Source organism: Grammomys surdaster, unplaced genomic scaffold (genome assembly GCF_004785775.1).
Source record: "Grammomys surdaster isolate TR1022 unplaced genomic scaffold, NIH_TR_1.0 133, whole genome shotgun sequence".
Classification (NCBI taxonomy): Eukaryota; Metazoa; Chordata; class Mammalia; order Rodentia; family Muridae; genus Grammomys; species Grammomys surdaster.
Window position 1 is genome coordinate 2406889 of NW_021604591.1, and position 20807 is coordinate 2427695.

Below are 20807 nucleotides of genomic sequence, written 5' to 3' on the forward strand. Positions count from 1 at the left end.
CAGGCCACATGGGGTCATATTCCCTCCCTTTCATCTTACTCTCCCTGTGGAACATTGCGCTCCCCAGCTCCTTCCTGAATTTTTCTACGAGCTTCTGGCATATGCAGAATCAGGATGATAAGTTGAACTTCTTCTGCTTGCTGAAGATTCTCTGAAATTGTCAAGAACAAAGTTAGAGAAGGTCTGTAGCAGCACTAACCAGCCAGGGAGAAAGGGAGGGATTTCAGGATGAGGCCTGAGCTGAGCATGCAAGTGAGTGGGGAGAAGTTCCCAGCAGTCTCCAGGCCAGACTTCCCTACAAATCCCCAGAGATCCAGCAGCTGGAATAACAGGGATGACCAAGGAGGGTGTGTGGTGGTTCGGGCCCTGTTGACAAATTCAAAGTACCTGAACTGGAAACTGGGTCACTTTGCCTTCATGCAAGTGGCAGGGTCACCAGATGTGACTTTCTGAGTCTCAGAACTGACTGAGCATGCCGTGGGTGGGATGGTGCTCTGTGACCTCTGGACAGCATCCTGGTTCTGGAGGATGGAAAGGAATCTCATGGTTGGTGACAGTCCCTAAGGCCTCAGCACCCACAGGAACACCTCTCCTTCTCCTCTTTGTTGACATGGGGTCAGAGCTCCTTTGCTACGGAATGAGCACACCCAAGGCATTTGGGTGTAAGGTCATAGAGTTATCTGCAGAGCCCTAACCCCAGGACCTGCCCTGAGCCCTTCACTCCAGAGGTTCACCAGAGGAAAGCCTTGGAAAGAGCAGCAGCCACAGGGAGCTAGGGAGGAGCAAACCACTGAGAGAATGAGATGAAAGGAGCTTTGACTCCACGCAGCCTGCAGGTGGTGACACGCCACTGGGAGCAGACTGCATATCAGGTGAGCATTTGGCTGCCACATGCGCATGGGACCTCTCTGTTCTCAGTGTGGCCAACCTCCACACTACTCTCTTGAAATGAAGGTGACCATGAGTGTCTGCAAGCCAGGCAGACTGGAATGTTGAAGCTGTAGCTCATCTACCTTCCCAGGGGAAGTGTTGGTGTTTAGACATCTAACCTGCCCAAAGGTGGATGGTCACCTTTGAGAGACCAAGAAGGACATCTGTGGATCAGGGGCCATTGTGTCTACTGTGAGCCCATTCTGAAGGACAAGGCAAAAAAGAACCAGTGATAATAAATTGAATAAGGGGGAAAATGGGAATAAAAGAAACAGTTCAGCATAAGGAAATATGTCAGCCATGGGATTTAGAAAGGTAACAAAATATAAACACAGAAGAAAAATGTGAAAGTCAAAACCTGGGAAGAAAACATGGGTGAGACAAAAAAATCATAATAAGATATAAATAAATATATTCAAAAAACTAACACTGAAATAAATGTTCATCTTTTTGTTGAGATAGATTTTTTTTTGTTTAGTGTCCAAATTTTATCCATATTTATATGCCAAAATTTGAGAACTACAAATAGGACATTAAATTAGAGGAGGAGGGGCTGATGTGACAGACCAGCTTGAGCAGCAGCTGGTGATTTCTGGGACCCCTACCACAAGTATCACACACACACACATACACACACACATACACACACAGAGAGACAGAGAGAGAGACAGAGAGAGACAGAGAGAGAGACAGAGAGACAGAGAGATAGAGAGAGAGGCAGAGAGAGACAGAGAGAGAGAGACAGAGACAGAGAGAGAGAGACAGACAGAGACAGAGACAGAGAGACACAGAGATAGAGAGAGAGAGAGACAGAGAGAGAGAACTAACTCTCCCAAGTTATCTTCTAACCTCCATGAGTACCCAGTGGGACACACATACACACACAACAAAAAAATAAATAAATAAAGTGAAATATATAAATATAAAGGAACAAAACTTTTATTGAGCAAGACTTCAAAAGAGAAATAAAAAGCAAATGTTAAAACAGGAAGGTAAGCTGTGAGGGATGAGCTCAAAGGCATGAAGGATGTTAAGTGAGACCAAGTTAAAACCAGAGAAGCAGAACTTCAGCTTGTTGTGAAAACTCAGTCAAGAGCTGGAAGAAAGCCTTATGTATCGACAGGTAGACATGAGAAGACACAAACTGAGGGATGCAAGAAGGCAGTGAAGGCCCAGGTACTGATGGATTGGTAAGCAGCAGTGGGACGTCTAGCACTTCCCTCGGGGTGAGGCAGGTGCTAAGCAGGCTTAGGTGACATCGTTACTAAGTTTGGTTCAATGTACAGTAGAGTATCATATCCCACATTCTGGAAGAAAGAATTCCAAATACCTCTGAACTGCCTATAAAAATGGACTATGTACATCCACAGAAATGCATTATCCATCAATTTCCAAAGCCTACTGGACAGCAGTGAAGCTAGCGGGGAGCAAAGTCGCTTGCTAATTGTTTTCAGGCACTGGAAAGTCAGCTCAGTGGTTAAGAGCTCTGGCTGCTCCTGCAGAGGATCCGGGTTCAGTTACCAGCACCCACATGGCAGCTTACAACCATTTGTAACCCCTGGGTCCAGGGGAATCCAATGTCGCCTTCTGGCATGTATTTGTATATTCTCTCTCTCTCCTTCTACCCCTCCAACAAGTATCACAGACACACATATACACACATACACACACACACACAGGGGAGGGAAGAGGGAGGGAGGGAGGGAGGGAGGGAAAGAGGGAGGAAGGAAGGAAGGAAGGAAGGAAGGAAGGAAGGAAGGGAAGGAAGGGAGGGAGAGAGATCAAATATATCAAATTATATGTGGCTAAACCAATGATGTACTCAGAATTGGATTGATTTAGTTACTAAGAATGGGAAAAGAAACCTTATTCTGATAATTTATTTCTGATAGGAAAGAAAGAGCCAGAAGAAAATAGAAAGAGGAAATTGAAGTCATGAGGAAAATGGAATTGATGAAGAAAAATAAAAACAGGGTTCTCTGGACTTAGCATGTCAATAAATATTTCCTTTTTTCCTTCCTTCCTTCCTTCCTTCCTTTCTTTCTTTCTTTCTTTCTTTCTTTCTTTCTTTCTTTCTTTCTTTCTTTCTTTCTTTTTTCTTTCTCTCTTTTTTTAAATGGAATCTTACTATATAACTCTGACTGTCCTGCAACTCACTATGTAGACCAGGCTGGCCTCAAACTCACAGAGATCTGCTTGACTCTGCCTGGGATTAAAGGTATATCCTGCCATGCCTAGCTATTCCAGTATTCTTAAAGAAAACTCTTAAGACTAGCAAGACAAATAAAATAAAAGGGAGGAGTCTTACTAGTCAAGGAGGCTAGTAAGAAAGCAGATGTAACAAGGGGGCAATTTTAAGATGTGTTGTCATGCATAGATTTATGTGATCTGAAATGCTAGGTGAGACAAGGACTTTTCCTACCTAACAAATGGCAAAAATGCACCAGGAGAAGGCAGAAAAGCTAAAGAGAGCACAGAAAAATGTAAAAAGCCATAAAATATTTAGCGCCCACAAGACCTCGGGCTGGATGACGTTGGAGCCCAGCTGCAGCTTATCTCCAAAGGACTAATAGGCCTTATCTATAGCTAGAGATAAAGTGATTTTATCTGCTAGTAATTTTATGAGACTCATTAGTGCTGCTACTAAAATCTAAAAGATAGCAGAAAATGAAGACCAAATTATGAAAGATAAATACTGCAAATAAATCATTGACATAGGAGGTTTCTGTGGCAACCCATACCTCCTTTGGAAAAGTGACAACCCAGACAGAAGAACTCTTAAAATAGTGGAAAGGAGGCTGAAGTGCAGCTTTGCACAGTCCTTCAGTGTGAGTTCAGGTGGAGAAGAACTCAGTTTTCTTTAAGGGGCTGGCCACTGCGAGTTTGACGGTGATCCAGTGAGTAAATGGGCAACACAAATTGAACTTAGAGTTTTCTTTCTTTCTTTTTGTTGGGGGAGAGGGGTCACAAGGGTAGAGGAGTGGACCTGGGAGAACTGGGAAGTGAATATTATCAATGTTCATGATAAGAAATTCCCCAATAGCCAATAAAGTATTATGTTTGAAAAAGCCTTTGTTATATGAATGTATACATGTCCATGATGTATAAGGATATGTAGAAACATTCACCTAAATAAAGGTATATAAATAACACTTACAAAGTACTGACAACTCATCAAGTGGGCAAAGATTGAAGAGAAGTTCATAGGGGGTTGGAGAGATGGTTCAGCAGTTAAGAGTACTTGCTGCTCTTCCAAAGGACCTGAGTTGATTCTGAGCATCTACTTAGGGCGGCCCACAACTGCCTGCAACTCCAGCTCCAGGGGATCTGACATCACTTCTGGCCTCTGTGGTCCTTGAACTCATGTGTACATGGACAGGTGTGTCCATACATGCATGTGCCGATACACACACACACACACACACACACACACCTTTTTAAAATAATAGAGTTAAATACTAAGAAGAAGAATTCAGTCATCATAAGATGCTCATTTTTCCATACTAACCATGAAATTTAAATCCAGAGTTTTGTTCCACAGAACTGATGGTGTCTTTGAGCTGCATGCAGGAGGGTCATTAAGGACCGTTTGGGTTGCAATTCTGTTTTCAAGAACTTACCCTGTAAAAATATGTATGTAAATGTCTCAAAGGGATATTAAAATGTATTTATTGTAGTATGACTTGAAAAGAAACATGGGGAACACCCTGAAGGCTCTTGAATTGGGGACTGGTAAAATTAATTATAGTACATTCGAACACAAAAAGGCACAAATGTGCTCACGAGGCACATGGAAGCACTTCTTACTCTGTGACCAGGGCCACACTCCACCTGGACAGTAGAGAGATCTTGGCCAGTGTCCAACTTTCATTCCTTTGTTTTATAGACAAGGGATCTTATTGCTGACCGGGAGCTGCTTACCTTTGACCCAAAGCCCTTGGGGGAAAACCCTGGTGACAAAACTCCTTATGGAGAGAAAAGGCTATCTTCAGGCTCCTGGTCAGAGTGCAGACAAAGGCTGAGGGGTGGGAGAGGAGGCAGATGGGAACCACTGTGTTGGCTGAAGACCAGTGAACTGGCTCTTCACTGATGGTGTAGGACCCACATACTTCATTGCTGGGAAGGCTCTGGATACCAAATGAGAGCAGGCTGGCTGGCCAAGATCACTGGTCCTCAGAAGTCTATGGTTTCACTGCTTGGACCCAGGTTTGGTGTTTGGAGAAACAGATTTGACTGGATCCCTCACCTCCTATCACCCATCATGTATTTGGAGACAATACTTTAATTCATCACTAATGTTGTTTTAACCCTCCACATTCTAGTCCCCCTTATTTGGAGTTTTTTATTGTTGCATCTTTATACAAATACATTTATTTTTTCACCTAAGTAACTAATTAATTAACTATTTATTCATTGTGTGAGCAATTGCATTCATGTGGAGGTCAGAGAACAACTTGTGGGGATCACTTCTCTCCTACTTCCCTCTGGGTCTCAGAACCCCATCACCAGCCCAGCTTCTGTTTTCTTTATATCCGCTTTGTTTGACTTCTTCATTTCTTAGCTCTTCCATCCCAATGCCTTTTGGTCTCTTCTCTTTTTAAACTCAACAATGGGATCAAGAATGCTGGCTGACAGATTCTAATATGGTTTTGACCAACATCAGCATAGAATGTAGTGAGATTTGGCTTTTCTCATTTGGAACATACAATTTCTGGTTATACAATTCTAAGCTATGTCGATAGCAGCCACTTTCCCAGCTGGATCATATTAGACTCCCAGATAGACACTGTCAATTATTGTGAACTTATGCTCTGCACACCTCTAGGGGGCTCTGTTGATAAGACAGTCCAGATTTATTGATTCCCTTTAATATTTTCCAGCAGGTGGCAGTACAGTGTCTAAGGAGCCTTTCACACTTCATGCAAAGACCTATGGGTCAGCAGTGCCTGGCTCAAAGTCAACCTAAAAGAAACATCCTGTTTAGGAGTTAATGAGCTGACTGAGCTGGTAAAGTACTTGTGCATGCATGAGGACCTGAGTTTAATCCCCGGAACTCACATAAAAAAAGTTTGGTGTGGTGCTGTGTGCCTGTGTCTCCATCCAGTGTTGGGGAGGCAGAGACAGGCTGATCTGTAGAACTCATTGTTTAGACAGGCTAGCCAACTGTTGAGTTCCAGGGGAAAAATCAAAAGAGATTCTGTTTCAGACAAGGCAGTTGATGGCATTTTGAAGAACACTGAAAGCTGACCTCTGGTTTCCGTAAACACACACAGAGAGAGAGAGAGGGAGGGAGGGAGAGAGAGAGAGAGAGAGAAAGAGAGAGAGAATGGCTTTTTGTGTGGAAATCTCTGTCTCTCCCCTTCGTTACAAACCCCACCTTTCTTCCTGTGTCTATTCCAATTTGATGACGGGAAATGCAATCCTTCCTCATTCAAGGGTAGATCGTTATTACTGTTAGTCAGAGTTTCTCAAGGTCTTGAACTCTTGCCATCTGGAGCCAGAAAACTCTTTGTTAGGGAGCCTGTCCTGTACACAGTAGGTACTTAGCAGCACTGCTGGCTTCCCTCTATACACTAAATGCCAGTAGATTGTTCCATTTTATCAATTATGACAAAGGAAAATATGGCTTTAGTCATTAAATGTTCCCTGGGGGTAATATTGTACCAGTGTGGAGCTACTACACTGCAGTACCTCAGAGGTGCGAAGCCCTCCTACCTTCCGCCGCTGTCTCATGTCTCCCTTGTCACAGGATGTGATGCATGGCCACATCCTTCTTGAGTCAGCTTGTCACTTGCAGCCCAAGGCATCCCTATCGAGCATACAGAGTCATACGGAACTCACACCCATACTTCTCCTGTGCCTTACGTACTGCCTCACACGAGCTCCTTTGCTCTGCGATTGTTCCAGCTCCAGTTCCAGGCCACCAGGAGTCCATGGAGCCCTGATTTTATCCTCCTGTAACTCAGCATCATTTGCAAACTTGCCAAGGTCATACATATTTTTGTCTGAGTTGCTAATTGAAGAGTATTATATTGGGACTTGAAAAATGGCTCTGCTGTTTGGTTCCAAGCACCCATACTGAGTGGTTCATAACCATTAAACACCTTCTTGTGATTTCTTTAGTTACTTTCATACACTCGGCACACACACACACACACACACACAAATAAATAAATAAATAAAATGAATGGTAAACATATTGTACCAACATTCTTCAGGGTTAGTTGCTTAGCCAATTATAACTTTACTTGCCAGCAGCTGATTGGAGCTTTTTTTTCTCTAAGATTTCCATAGAGGCTTCATCTGTTGTCTCACAAGAGCCAGGAAGAGCCATCCCCATAGTACTTCCTCCTTCATAAGTCAAACAGTTCCACACAGGAACACCAGGTCATTCGGGGTGAGCTGTTCCCTGAGAACCAATGATTACATGGGGTGATTTAGTGTGCAAGAACTGTCTACTCATTAACGCATTCCGGTGTCTTCCGGGTAAAAGATGACACCCTCCCCAGTGTGCGGTTTCCCCATATGTCTCCCATCTGGGCAATAAGCAGTACTCAACACTTACTGTTTTCCTATCTTATGGCTCATTTCTAGCTCGCCTGACCTCCACAGTGCTGTAATAGGTTAGCAATCACGTTGGTGCTAATGTTGGATACTTTGAGAGTTAAGGCATCCATGACTTGGAGTCACTTAAAGCTACCTCGTGGGCAAGAGCATTTTAGTAAAGGGTTTATATACTTAATTAAATGTCACAGATTCAAGGGTGTATTTACTAAACACAGTACTGGTTAAGTGAGATGAGGGAACAACCCGAAGGGCAATTGAGTTCTGTCTCTGCATCCAAGTAGCCTGGATGTGTGGCAAACAAGGGGAGAGAGAAGCCTCTTGCCCGTGAAAGAGCTGCAGACATGAGCCAGACCTCTACAAACACACAGTGGAGAGTGTGTTCAGCTGGGTTGGAGAGACACTCAATATGTAAAGTACATCTCCAGCCACAATGTAAAAATACATGTCTATAAGCTCATGTCTATAAGCCCAGGCCTGGAGTCAAACCAGTGAGCTCCAGGTTCAGTGAGAGACTGTCCTAGAAAACAAGAGAGTGACTGAGGGAGACACTTGACACTGATTTCTGCATGTACATGTGCAAGCTTATGCAATACACATCTATAAGTGAACACACACACACACACACACACACACACACACACACACTGCATTTTAATAAAATGAGTTCCATTGACAACCTTCACTAGTTTGGAATTTAGTCCCTTTTCTTCTTTATCTGACCAATAACCTCTTCCTCCTCCGAGGTTAATAAGAGAACCACCATGCTGTTAATGTGGAGTCTTAGGTGCTGTGGATTAGATGTGGTTTCTTCCTTCCAAGCTATTACAGAAATTGAATTCTCATTACCAGCTATTAGGAAGTGGAGCCGGGTGGGACCTTTGAAAGGTGGTTAGGTCTTGCTCTCGTGGGTGCATGGGTGAGTTAGCCCATCCCTGTATCTAACTGATGAATGACTTAAAGACCTAAGGGGTTATCTATAGTGGATCTGCTATTAAAGCCAGTTAGACTAGGTCTCTCTCCCTCTCTCTTTCTCTCTCTCTCTCTCTCTCTCTCTCTCTCTGTGTGTGTGTGTGTGTGTGTGTCTCTTTTACGATGTTATATGCTATCTCAGGACATTGCAAGTAAACAGGTCACCACTAGGTGTGGCTTCTTGACCCAGACCTAAGTGAACGTCTCTTTATAACTTAGTCTGGGGTATTGAATCACTGATAACAGACACAAACCTCTTAGTTTCTTTTCTCAAGTAAAAGCACTGTAGTGATGACAGAGCCAATGGGCTCTCATAGATGACGAGCCAGCATCAACAGAACTAACAGCATGAGAAACAGACGCAGGGAAGGCCCTGCAGTTCTCCTGGACAGTGGAAAATGGATGCTGGATCCAACACTGCCTTCTCCTCCAGGCTTAGGATAGAGGAAGAGAAGGATTGTGGGTTGAGGATGGTCAGGTGTCACCTGATGGCTTTGTGCATCATGGAGGAACAATGACTTTTCTGTGTATACCAGAAGAATGTGGGGACACCTACGGTCTGCTCTCTACTACCTGGAAAGGGCTTGAATTCTTCATGTGAAAAGCAATGTAAGCCATGGGAAAGAGGGATGGAGCCGGACATATATGAGTCACATGATGGTTTCCATGGTTCTAGGCTGTGGTACCCTGGGAGAGCCATCTAACTTTTCTAAGTTTTTTTTTCCCCCTCTGGAAATACATGCAGACTGTTCAACTAGTGTCAGTATTGAATCATCTGCTTTGAAAACTTCTTCCTTGTAGAGGCTTTGATGGTTAGAGAAGGTCAAGGCATTCTGGGCTTGCTCTACAAAGCAAAAATGGGCAGAGCCCATGTCATCAAGATCAGGAAGTACGAAGTATTGGCAGCCGTGGTTGCCGCAATTTCAAAGGTGCCAGAGTCCTTCTTTGTTGCTGGAGGCTGGTTAATGGATTTATTCTTGGGCAATGACCCTTCTGATTAAGCAAAGCATGATCCCAAAGAAAGCATGATTTCCAAAGAGTTTCATTTCTCTGTATGACAACTGTTCACCGGTTCCCCTGGACGGGGCCTGGTGCAGGTGGAGGGGCGTGGACAGAGTCTCTCCTCTGCAGATGCAGGGACTTCCTTGAAAGAAACCTCTTTTGCAATGACTGGGTTGGGCTCTTTGATAAAACATTGCTTATTCTTGTTTCTATGTGACCTCCAAGCCTTAGGTCCCAAGCTCTAGAGGAGTCCCTGCAGGCATCAGCAAGCCATGAGATCCTGTCAATACAGATGGGAGGGGAAAGATGGAAAGGAAGAAAGATGGCAAGGAGGAGTTTGTGCTTGCCAACATGGTCTGTAATGGGTTACACATGGCCTTTCCAAGACAAACTAAGCCAGTCTGAGAAATATCTTTATCTGTATCTTTAGGTTCAGGTATCCTCTGTGTGTGTGCATGTGGTCGTGTGTGTGTGTGTTTGTGTGTGTGTGTGTGTGTTTGTGTGTGTATGTGATAGGAAAATCTCAGATACTGTTCACCTCCATATCTTCCAGTGCTAGGATGACATGTGCATGCCACCACACCCAGTTTTAAGAAAATTTATTTATTTTTTGACACAGGTATTGGGAATCAAATACAAGTCCTTGTGTCTGTAAGGCAAACACTTGATTAGCTGAGCCGTCTCCCTAGCTCCATAGGGACATGTATTTGGTGTCGGTACACATGTTTGTATGTGTATGGTACATGCATATATGTATATGTGTGTGTGCAAGTGCACACTCCTATGGCTTCTATGGAAACCAGAGGACAATAAGTGGCACTTTTTTTTTTATCACTCTCTACTTTATTCCCTTGAGGCAGAGTCTGCCACTGACCCTGTCACTAAGTCTTAGCTACCACTCATGCCCCAGGACTGAGGTCACATATCCTCATGGCTGTGCATGACTTCCCACCTGGTCAAACTCAGGCCCTCATGTTCACTCAGGATGTAGTCCTGTATACTGAACCATCTCCCCAGCCCCCAGGTTTAGGTTCATTTTAAGGGCAATTAGGGGAGATTATGTTTTGGAGAGTGGGATCTAAGATTTTCATTTTCCCACCTTCAACCATATTTTTGAAAGGTGCTTCTTATTTTCCAGGAAAGACAATAAGAACATGGAGGCTTGGACACAGAATTAAGTTAGGGAAGCTTCTCCCTCTGTGGGCCAGAGATAGGACTGAACTGGCTCTTGCCCTGGCCTTCGGGTTGGAGTGTATTTATTTTGGGGTACACTTAGTGGTAAGGAGTAGAATGGGGCAAGGGAGAGGGGCCAGCTTCCATCTCAGTGAAGCGGACCAGAACTAGGGGAAGAAGCAGGTAACTGCTGACCCCTGTGAGGGCCTTGGGCCTGTGCAGTCAGCTGATTTAGTTATTTTTCACGGTCCTGGGATGAAACACATGACCAAAAAAAAAAAAAAAAAAAAAAAGCTTAAAGGAGGAAGGGTTTATTTAGGCTCACAGCTTGAGAGTACAGTCCATCTTGGTGGGGAAGACATGGTGGCAGGAGTGTGGAGTGTGAGGCAGCTGGACACATGACACCCATAGTCAAGGAGCAGAGAGATGAATACTGACTCAGTTCTTGAACTAGTCAGGGCTCTTTAAAGGAACAGAATTGATTAGAAGGAGGGAGGGAGGGAGAAAGACGGGGGGTAAGGGGATGTATTAGGCTGGCTTATAGGCTGTGGTACAGGTAGTCCAACAATAGTTGTCTTACTGTGAAAAGGCAGAGAATCCGGTAGTTGTCCAGACAACGATGCTGGATATCCCAGTAGTCCTGCTCTGGCACAGGAGTCCTAGAGGATCCCTGGAGAGCTGCTAGTCTTCAGTCTACCTTGGAATCCTGAAGAAGTTAGTAGTAATACAGGTGAAAGATAGCTTCAGCAGCAGGTTAGATGAACTTGCCAGCAAGAGTGAGAGCAAGCAGGCAAAAGTTTCCTTCTTCCATGTTCTTTCATGTGAGCTGCCACTAGATGCTGTGGCTCAGATTTAGGGTGTGTCTTTCCACCACAAATAATTTAATCAAGAAATCCTCACAGGAGTGTCTAATGGCTTGGGTTTTAGTTGATTCCAAATGTAGTCAAGCTGACAACTAAGATGAGGTCCTACAGCTGCCTTTCTCTTCCTTATTCAGTTTGGGAACCACACCCATGGAATGATGTCACCCACCCATGTGTATCTTCCCACCTCAGTTAACTTGTCTAAGAACTTCCTCACATTCTTGAGGGTCTATCTCCTAGGTTATTCTAGATCCTGTCAAGCTGATGGTTTTCGGTACTGAGAGCAGCAGCCACTGACAATGTTTGGTGTAAACTCTGTGTTTACACCATTTCAGTCTGCTAGATGGGTTTGAATTCTCCACTCCAGGCTGGTTTCAGCAGAGAAAGGTGCTCTTCCTGCATGGGCGGTGGGGTGAGATGGAGGAAGACAGTTCAGGTGGGAAGCTGAATTTGAGTCCACAAAAGACAGCAAGGAGGAAAGAAAGCAGCATCCCAGAGCCAGCTGATGGAGAGGACAAACACAACCCTGGGGACCAGTGTCCCAAGGAATAGAGTGAGCTGACAGGGGCAGCATCAGTCTTCTGCGGTTTGGGAGTTAGAGAGAGCTATGGTTTCTTAAATCTGCACAGCCTGGGGTTTTAGGAAGAGCAGCTGTGTCCCATACAGACTGTGCATTAGTGCCCTTATCAACTTCTCAGTCTAGGAAGTAGGGGTAGAAAATAACGCCTGACTCTTAGGATTTTCACAAAGATTAAATGAGCCCAATACAGAGAGGCTGTTAACGTCATTCTTGGTAACCCCAGAAATCCTGGGAAAGGGGATTTAGAGCATTAAACAAAGACTCCCTACAGATGTCTGCCAATATCACCCTAGGTATAGAAAACAGAGGTTTTCTTTGTTCCTCAAGACTCAGATGAGAAATCCCACTGGAGTATCCAAGCTGGCCCTTCTCTGCACACATGCAGTAGCATCTCTAAGTTCCTGAGTCTCACTTTCCCAGAGTTGATTCAAGCAAGAAGGCTGACCTAGAAAACTACTGGAAACTGGTGCTGTGGTGTGAGCCCATCCTACTCCAAGCTAGCTTTGGTGGAAGAAACTTCAGAAGTTGCTCCCAGCATGCCCTGTGCCTCTCTCCAGTTCCTGCCTTGGGCACACCCCCTGCACACACTAACTCCTTCCTTGGGAACACACCCTTTTCTATCTCTTTCCTTCTGCACCCTCTTGTTTCCTCTAGCTTCATCCTTGAGCACACCCCTGTACCATCTAGCTCTTTCCCTGTGGACGCCTCATTCTCTGGCTCTTTCCTTGGACACATGAGCTTCAGAAATGGATGGGTCATGCTGTCCCCAGATGTGGGTGCTCCTCAGCCATTCTACCTTTCTTTGTGTGGTTACTGCCTTCTGGAAGATTCTCTACACATGCACCCTACAATAGGCAACATTAAGGCCAAAGTCGGTTACTCCACATTGCTTGCCTCCTGGCCTCCCAGTGGAACAACATCTGCTATGTAAGGGGTCATGGCTTCTTTCTGTTTATTCCTACTTCTGGTTCAGTGTTTATTCTTCAACACAGCAAACATTTTTTAAGCCTGCGCTAAGTAAATCTGTGAGTTGTTGAATGAACTCAAGTACAGAGAAGTCAAAATACAAATCTCTTTCATTTATTCATTTATTAGATCTAATTCCTTTTAACTGTGTTAAGCATTGATTGAGCACCTACTGTCTGAGGTTTCTTCTACTGTCTGAACACCCTTTGTCTCTTGGAGGCCCAGGGCTCAGGGCTTGCCCAGGTGCTTACATATTCTAATGAGGAGGACAGAAGACAAAGAGATAGGATGTTCTCAGTTGGCAAGGTGCATATGAACACCACACACACACACACACACACAGAGAGAGAGAGAGAGAGAGAGAGAGAGAGAGAGAGAGAGAGAGAGAGAGAGAGAGGGAGGGAGAGAGAGGAGCCATGTTGAAAATGGTTAAAAGAAATTACAAGAAAGAAAAAGAAGAAGAAGGAGGGGGAGGAGGAGGAGGAGGAGGAGGAGGAGGAGGAGGAGGAGGAGAACAACAACAACAACAACAACAACTCAAACGTGTTTTAGAACCAGGTCATGTTGCTCATAGCCCTGACTTTGATCTCTGACAGGAAAACAAGCATAGTCACTGACTTATTTAACTCTCATAGCTGAGTCAGTCTCTGGTCTTTATCTTTCAGTTTTTGTTGATCTGTAGATAGCTGATTTACCAGAAGCCTATAGACAAGCTGTTTCATTTTCCTCCCTTCGCTGTAGTTCCCTGATTTGTGTTCACGACCAGTGTGCTACCTTCTGTGTACATTTGTCTCCATGTTAACCTGATCATTTATTCCAGATGTGCAGGTAGTCAAAATTACACATGAGAGTTTTAGTTTAACTGTTGTTTTTTTTAATATGAACATAAGGATACTGTTAAACTTTTTCTATACTGTGATTAATAAAAATATATGTAAATTCCTCTAGAGCAAAGAAGTATGTTTCTAGTCTCACCAAGAAAAAAAAAATGAGGGCATGGTTGACCCGCCTACACGGAGGTTCCTGGTCTGCACTGCTGTGTGAAGCCATGTTGATGTTTGTGGACCCTTGGATTGTGCTACCACAGGGGGCATACTACTCTGAGGGGCCTGTGCTGCCACTTAAGGACATAGTGATGTCTTAGTCTGTGCTGCCGCAGACGGTCCCTGATCTTACTGCAGCTGGGTCTGTGTTGATTGATGTCTGTGGCCTGGGCTATCACTGAAGGCCATTCAGATGTCTGTGGTCTGTGCTGCAGCCTGAAATCATGTTGATGTCCGTGGGCAATGCGACTGCCAGGGCCCATAATGATGAAGGTGACCTGTGCTGCCACCTTGGGTCATGGTAATGTCCAGACTCATGATGTCATTGAGGGCCATGTCTGAGTCTGTGCTGTGGCCAGTGTTGAAACTGAATGCTGTGTGGATGTCTGTGGTTTATGCTGTGTCTGGAAGCCATGTTGATGTTTGTGATCCCAGCTGTGTTGGAGAGCCTTATCTGGGTCTGAGGCCCTGGGGCCCTGCTGCCACAGGGAGCCTTGTTCGTGTTTGTGCTGACTCCAGAAACGATGTAAGCTCAAGATCCATCCTCCAGGTCGGTAGAGAGCAAACAAGCTATTTTCCCAGTCATATCAATGACTGAAGATGCACAGTTGAGAAAGAGGGACGTGGAAGACTTCTGTGAGAACTCCTACCTCCTCCCGAAACCCCCAAACAGAAATAGCCTAGACTGGAAGCCATCGGAGAGAACTTTTAAAAACTGTGATAGGATACTGGTGTGTCACCCTCTACAATAGATGACATCCAGCAGGGATGCAGAAATGGAAGGACTCAGCTCCATTTAAGGGGCAGCCACTGAGAGTTTGACCACTCCCTAGTGAGTATATAAATTGCACAAATTGGACTTTTCTCTTTTTTGCTGAGGGAGAAGTCACAAGGGCAGGGGGGATGGACAGGTAAGGAACTGAATGTGACAGGGGTGTATGATGTGAAATCTCTAAAGAATCAATAAAAACATTATGTTGAAAGAAAACAAAAACAAAACAAAAAGAACTGCATAATATTCCACGACATGTTTGAGCCATTGGTTCTCAGCTATTTTTCTAATTATGGCAGTTAACTTTGTGCCTATTATCATTATTATTACCACCAAAATAGGAATATTGCAAGTATCCTTGAATACGTATACTTAGATATGAGGTTTTTTTGGCTAGATCTGTATCAGTCTAGTGTTCATGGCACATGCGTATATCTATCATATATATATATGCAGCATACATATATACACACACACATATATACACATATATGCATACACACATATATATGTACATCACATATACATATATACACACACACATATATATACACATCATACACACACACATATATATGTACATCACATATGCATATATACACACACACACATATATATATATACATCATACACACACACATATATACACACACATATGCATACACACACATATATATGTACATCACATATACATATATACATACAAACACACATATATACACATCATACACACACACACACACACATATATATCTCAAATATACTTATGGATTTATATATGATATGCATGCTTATAGGTTGTTTTCCAGATATTTCTTGGCTTTAAGATGTATTATTTAGAGCTTTGTCTAATTATCTGTAGTCCTTTCATGTTGTAGATATTGATCCCCTGCAGGTGAATGCTTTGCAAATGGCTTTTGTAGGTGACTTTCTCTGCTGCACAGACATTTGTTAATGGACTCCCATTTGTTGGCTTTCGTCATCATCATTGCTGATGCCTTGGAGGTCTTATCTCCAAACAGTTGCCTTAACCAATGTGTTCCTTTTTTTCTTCTAGCAATTTCAGTTTTGATATCTCAAATATGAGCATTTGATACACTTTAAGCTGACTGGGGTCAAATCCACATCTGCATAGGTTTTATTCAGTTTTCTCAGCTCTGTTTAGTCAGGGATCTACCTCTAAGGCTGCCCTTTCTTCCTTTCTCTCCCTCCTCCTCCCTCCCACCTTCTTCTCCCCTCCATCCATTCATCCTTTCCTCCTTTACTTCCTTTTTTCTTCTTTTATATTTCTGTGATGCTGGGATGGAATCTGGGGCACTGTACATTCTAGGCAAGCACTCAACAATTGACCAGTGAGCTGCATCCCTAATCCTTGGCTTGCCCCACCCCCAGGACAGTGTATCTCACTATATAGCTCAGACTGGCCTTGAACTCACTATGTTGCCCACCTTAAACTCCAGATCCTCCTGCCTTGGCCTCCCAAGTGCTGAGATGATAGGACAGCCAATGTGGATTTCTGGGGCCTTTGTTGGCTGTGGACCTGGGACCTCATTTCTAGACTCTCCACACTGTTCTTTCCATTTGCTCCCTGAGTCTATTTTGACACCAGGCCCCATGATGTGTTGGTTCTTACAGTTTTGTGGTATACCTTGACCTGAGTAGCATGAGGTCCCATGTTTATTCTTTATGTCTGATATGACTTCAACTCCTCAGTTTTTTCTGTTTCCAGCTGAAGCACAGAAGATTCTACATCTCTTTTGGTGACTCTTTTTCCTAGTTCTGAGAGAAATGTCTCACTGAATATGTATATACAGTTTTGATACAGGATCTTGCTTTGTAATGTAGGCTGACCTGAAACTTATAATTCTTGTACCTCAGACTTCTGAGTGGTAGGTTGAGTATGCCATCCACTACCACTCATACACCAAGAAGTTAAGATTCCTGGATGCATCTTAGTGAACAAATTCGTAGACTCAGCATCCAGATGAAGAATAGATTATCAGGCTCTGTATAGATGGCTCAGCAGTAAAGCACTTTCCTTCTATTCTTGACTACCAGAGTTTAGATCTCCAGAATCCACATAAATGTTGGGTAGGCATGGCAGCCAGCCTGTGATCCCAGGTTCAGAAGGGATCTCTAGAGCAATCTGGTAGCAAGACTAGCCATATCATTGAGCTCTGGGTTTGATTGAAAGCACCTGCCTCAGTGAATAAAGAGAAAGAGCAATTGATGACAACTCAGGACACCAACTTGTACCTCTACATGCATATGTGCATGCATACACACTCGAACACACACACACACACACACACACACACACGCACACACACACACACACTGTGTTGTTGCATGTTACTATCCTTTCCCATGCCTGAATTGTGTACTTGTATACCTTATTTTATGTATCTGTCAATTGGTTGCTGTCCACATGAGTTATAAGTGATGCTGTTTTGGACCTCTGTGCCACCCATCTGTTGTGTTTTGTTTTATTTTGTTTGAAACATGTGACAGTCTGACTGGACTAAGAACCTCCCAAGGTGTCAGTGAGACACACTTTAGGTGTGCCTGTGAGGACATTTCCAGACACTAATTGCCTGAATGTGAGTGGCAAGAGAGAAAGGAGGAAGGCATCAAGTGTGTGGGCATCACTGCTGCTCTGTTCTCTGTGCATGCAGATGTGAGCAAACTCCCATAGCCACAGCTGTGAGAGCTACTGCCACAATGCCACCATGTATGATGGACTGTCCTTCTGACTGGGAACTAAGCAAGCTCTTCCTCCCTAGAGCTGCTCTTGTGTGGTATTTGGTTACAGAAATGAGAAAGGAAACTAATCCAGGGTCTACTCTGAGGAGCAGAATCACTGCACTACCTCAGCAACTATATTCACGTAATGAAATGACTTCTAACCTGGTTTCCAAAGTGGCTGGTCATGTGACACCCTTCTCAGTAGCAAGGATTCTCATTTTTCCATATCTTTACTGATATTCATTATTAAAGGGCTTCATTACACCAACAGGCAATTACACAGACATTAGAACAGAGTTTCTAAAAAGTTAAAAATAAAATGAGCTTTCTGGATGTAGCTCGGTAGTAGAGTGCAATCCTGGCACCAAGCCCTGGCTTCCAAAACCTTAAAATTGGAAAAAGGAAATAATTTCTTAAATGGTAGGGCAGTCCTTCAAACATTAACTTGTAATAGGCAAATGCTAAAACTACAGGTATAGTTTGAATCTCAATTACGTGAAAACTGTCCCTAAAAAGTGTCAAGTGTCCATGCTACTAGGTTAAGTACAGATGGTCCCTCAAGTTTTCCCCACTTGGCCTCATCTTTCTGAATGCACATACTTGTACTCTCACAATACTGTGTGTTCTTAAAGGAGCCACACATTCAGAAAGGCCCAAGCTGTTTTACAAGCAAGTTATTTTCTTAAAACAGGAGCTCAAGAGGTGAACTGCATGTTGTCCCCTGACTTCCATCAGCTGATCCATGGCTCTGCATGTCTCCCTAAGGAGTTCTGTCAGCATCTGAAACATTTAGTCAACACCAGGGACAACCAGATGGCTAAAGGCCAGCATTAGAACATCATTAACAAAAACCAGGGCAATATGGCACCACCAGAGCCCAGCTTTCCTACTACAACAAGCCCTGTACATATTTTTTCTTTTTTTTTTACGGGAATTTTTTTATTTACATTTCAGATGTCATCCTTTTCCCCATTTCCCCTCCCTAGAACTCCCCTATCCCACCCCCCCTCCTTTTTGCTCTTATACCATTTTAATTACATGCAAGTACTAAGGTCAGTTCTAGGTTGAGGAACTAACAATACAATAAATGCAAATAGTCAAAGAACAGGTAAGACAATAAACACAAATAGTCAAAGATCAAACAAAGCAACAAACAAAATCCCATGAACACTCCTGTGATCACTGTTTCTAAAGGCTTATCAAGGTGACCAAAATGTCTGAGCCAACTTCCCTGTCCTAGCCCAAAGTCATTTTCATGTCTGTAGTCTACTTCCTTGTTCTAGGCTAAAATTTAGATTCCTATATGAAATTACTTCTTTGTTCTAGCCTAAGATTTAGATTCCTGCCTGAAATTACTTCTTTGTTTTAGCCTAATATCATATTCCTGCCTGAAGCCTGCTTCCTTGTCCTTGGCCAATGTCATATTCCTGCCAAGCAGCCCATTTCCTTGTCCTTGATCCATGTCAGATTCTTGCCAAGCAGCCCCAAAAGTTCTCTGTCTCTCCTCCATTTTATTTCATTAACAAGACTGAGCCTGTCTTAGGTCTTTCTGACAAAAATGCCTTCCTTACCTGTCATGGAATATGCATTATCAAAAGCAATGCACTTCTGTCTTAGGTTGGTAAGGCTCTGTGCAGAATCTCACCTGTCCTTGGCTTGCCAACCTGTTAATTTAATAACTCTGTCTGGGGTTCCATTTTCAGGTTCAAGCCATGAACTTTGGCTGCCAACATGTTGATGTTGTTAAAGACAAGCTTTCATGTGATGGGCAGGAATAAAAGTATTCCCAGGACGAAAAGGGCTAGCATGATCAAGCTATATATGCTATTTTTGAAACTTGACCAAAATAGAAATACTGACCTTAGGCCATGGATAATTTTATCAGCAGTATCTACCACATGAATGCTCAGCAGAGCAGCATTCTTGAAATTTATAAGCTCACTACGTAAAGTTAAAACATCCAGAGAGGTGTTAGAATTATGCCAAATACACTGCAAGTGTCTTTAAACTTTTTCCTAATTGTAATGAATACCACTGTAAATTTTAGAGCTAACATGAATCCAATGGTATTTGGCATGACACTTAAAATGGCTCCTTACTCTTAAACTCTGAACCTCCTTCCAATAATTTGAATAGGAGAAAGAGCATAAATTCATTCTTCCAAATGCCTATCTAAATCCTCTTGTATTTTCAACACATTAGTAACATTTTTTTGCTAAATGATTAACAAAAGTAGCTGTCTTCTTATGTCAAAGCAATTGCAGAAGCAGTGGTGCTAGCAATTAATGTAATTAAATCTGTTATACCAGTAATAATCAAGTCCACTATCCTCTAGCTTCTTCTAACTCACTTCTTCCAGTACTTGCAAGCTATTTTTAGAATACCAAGGTTCTGTGATACTCAGGGCAATGAAACAAAAGCTGGCTGATAGACGTCCATAACTGACATGCCAGATTTTAACACACTAACACAATTAGAAGGTGTACAATCAATACAACTTACATTAAATACTGTAGAAGAAACAAAGGAAATTTTAACTTGACAATTAAAAGAGCCTTAGCACATGCACTAACACTTGTTTGAAACCCAGATACTGTTCCAACTATATCTCTTGGTAACATAACATCATAGAGAACTGTAGCTAACTTCCAAATATGACTCTGAAAATGTTCAGAACCAGCCTTCCAAATAAAGACTGCTATTTCCAATATTGGATTGATTTCTAGACCAGTCCATGATTGAGTCTGAAAAACTGATCATATTTAAGAACAATACAAGAGTCATTATAACTTCTCTTTTTGAATCTCTTACCAAAGTCTAAAAACTTGAGGCAAGGCAGCATGTCCCATCAAGGGTATAGGTAAGCAATATGTCCAATACAGCTTCCTAGTGACCATTGTCAGGGCACTCAACAAGCTCACAGATCAGCATCATTCTTTGCCCTGGCATCAGCCCTGGCAGCCACCATGCTTCTTCAGCATCCTACACTCCCTCCTGGGAATGTTAGAGCTCCTGGGAGTCCAGCATCCTCTGGGTTTTGGGGGATTGGGTGCAGACCTGACACCCTAGGACTGCTCCAGGTGCAGATGCAGACTCAGCCCTCTACATCTTAACACAGTCTAAGCACAAGAAGATGACCTTATATCCAATCTTTTAAAGATGGTAGAGGCCTTTAAAGAGCAAATAAATACATCTCT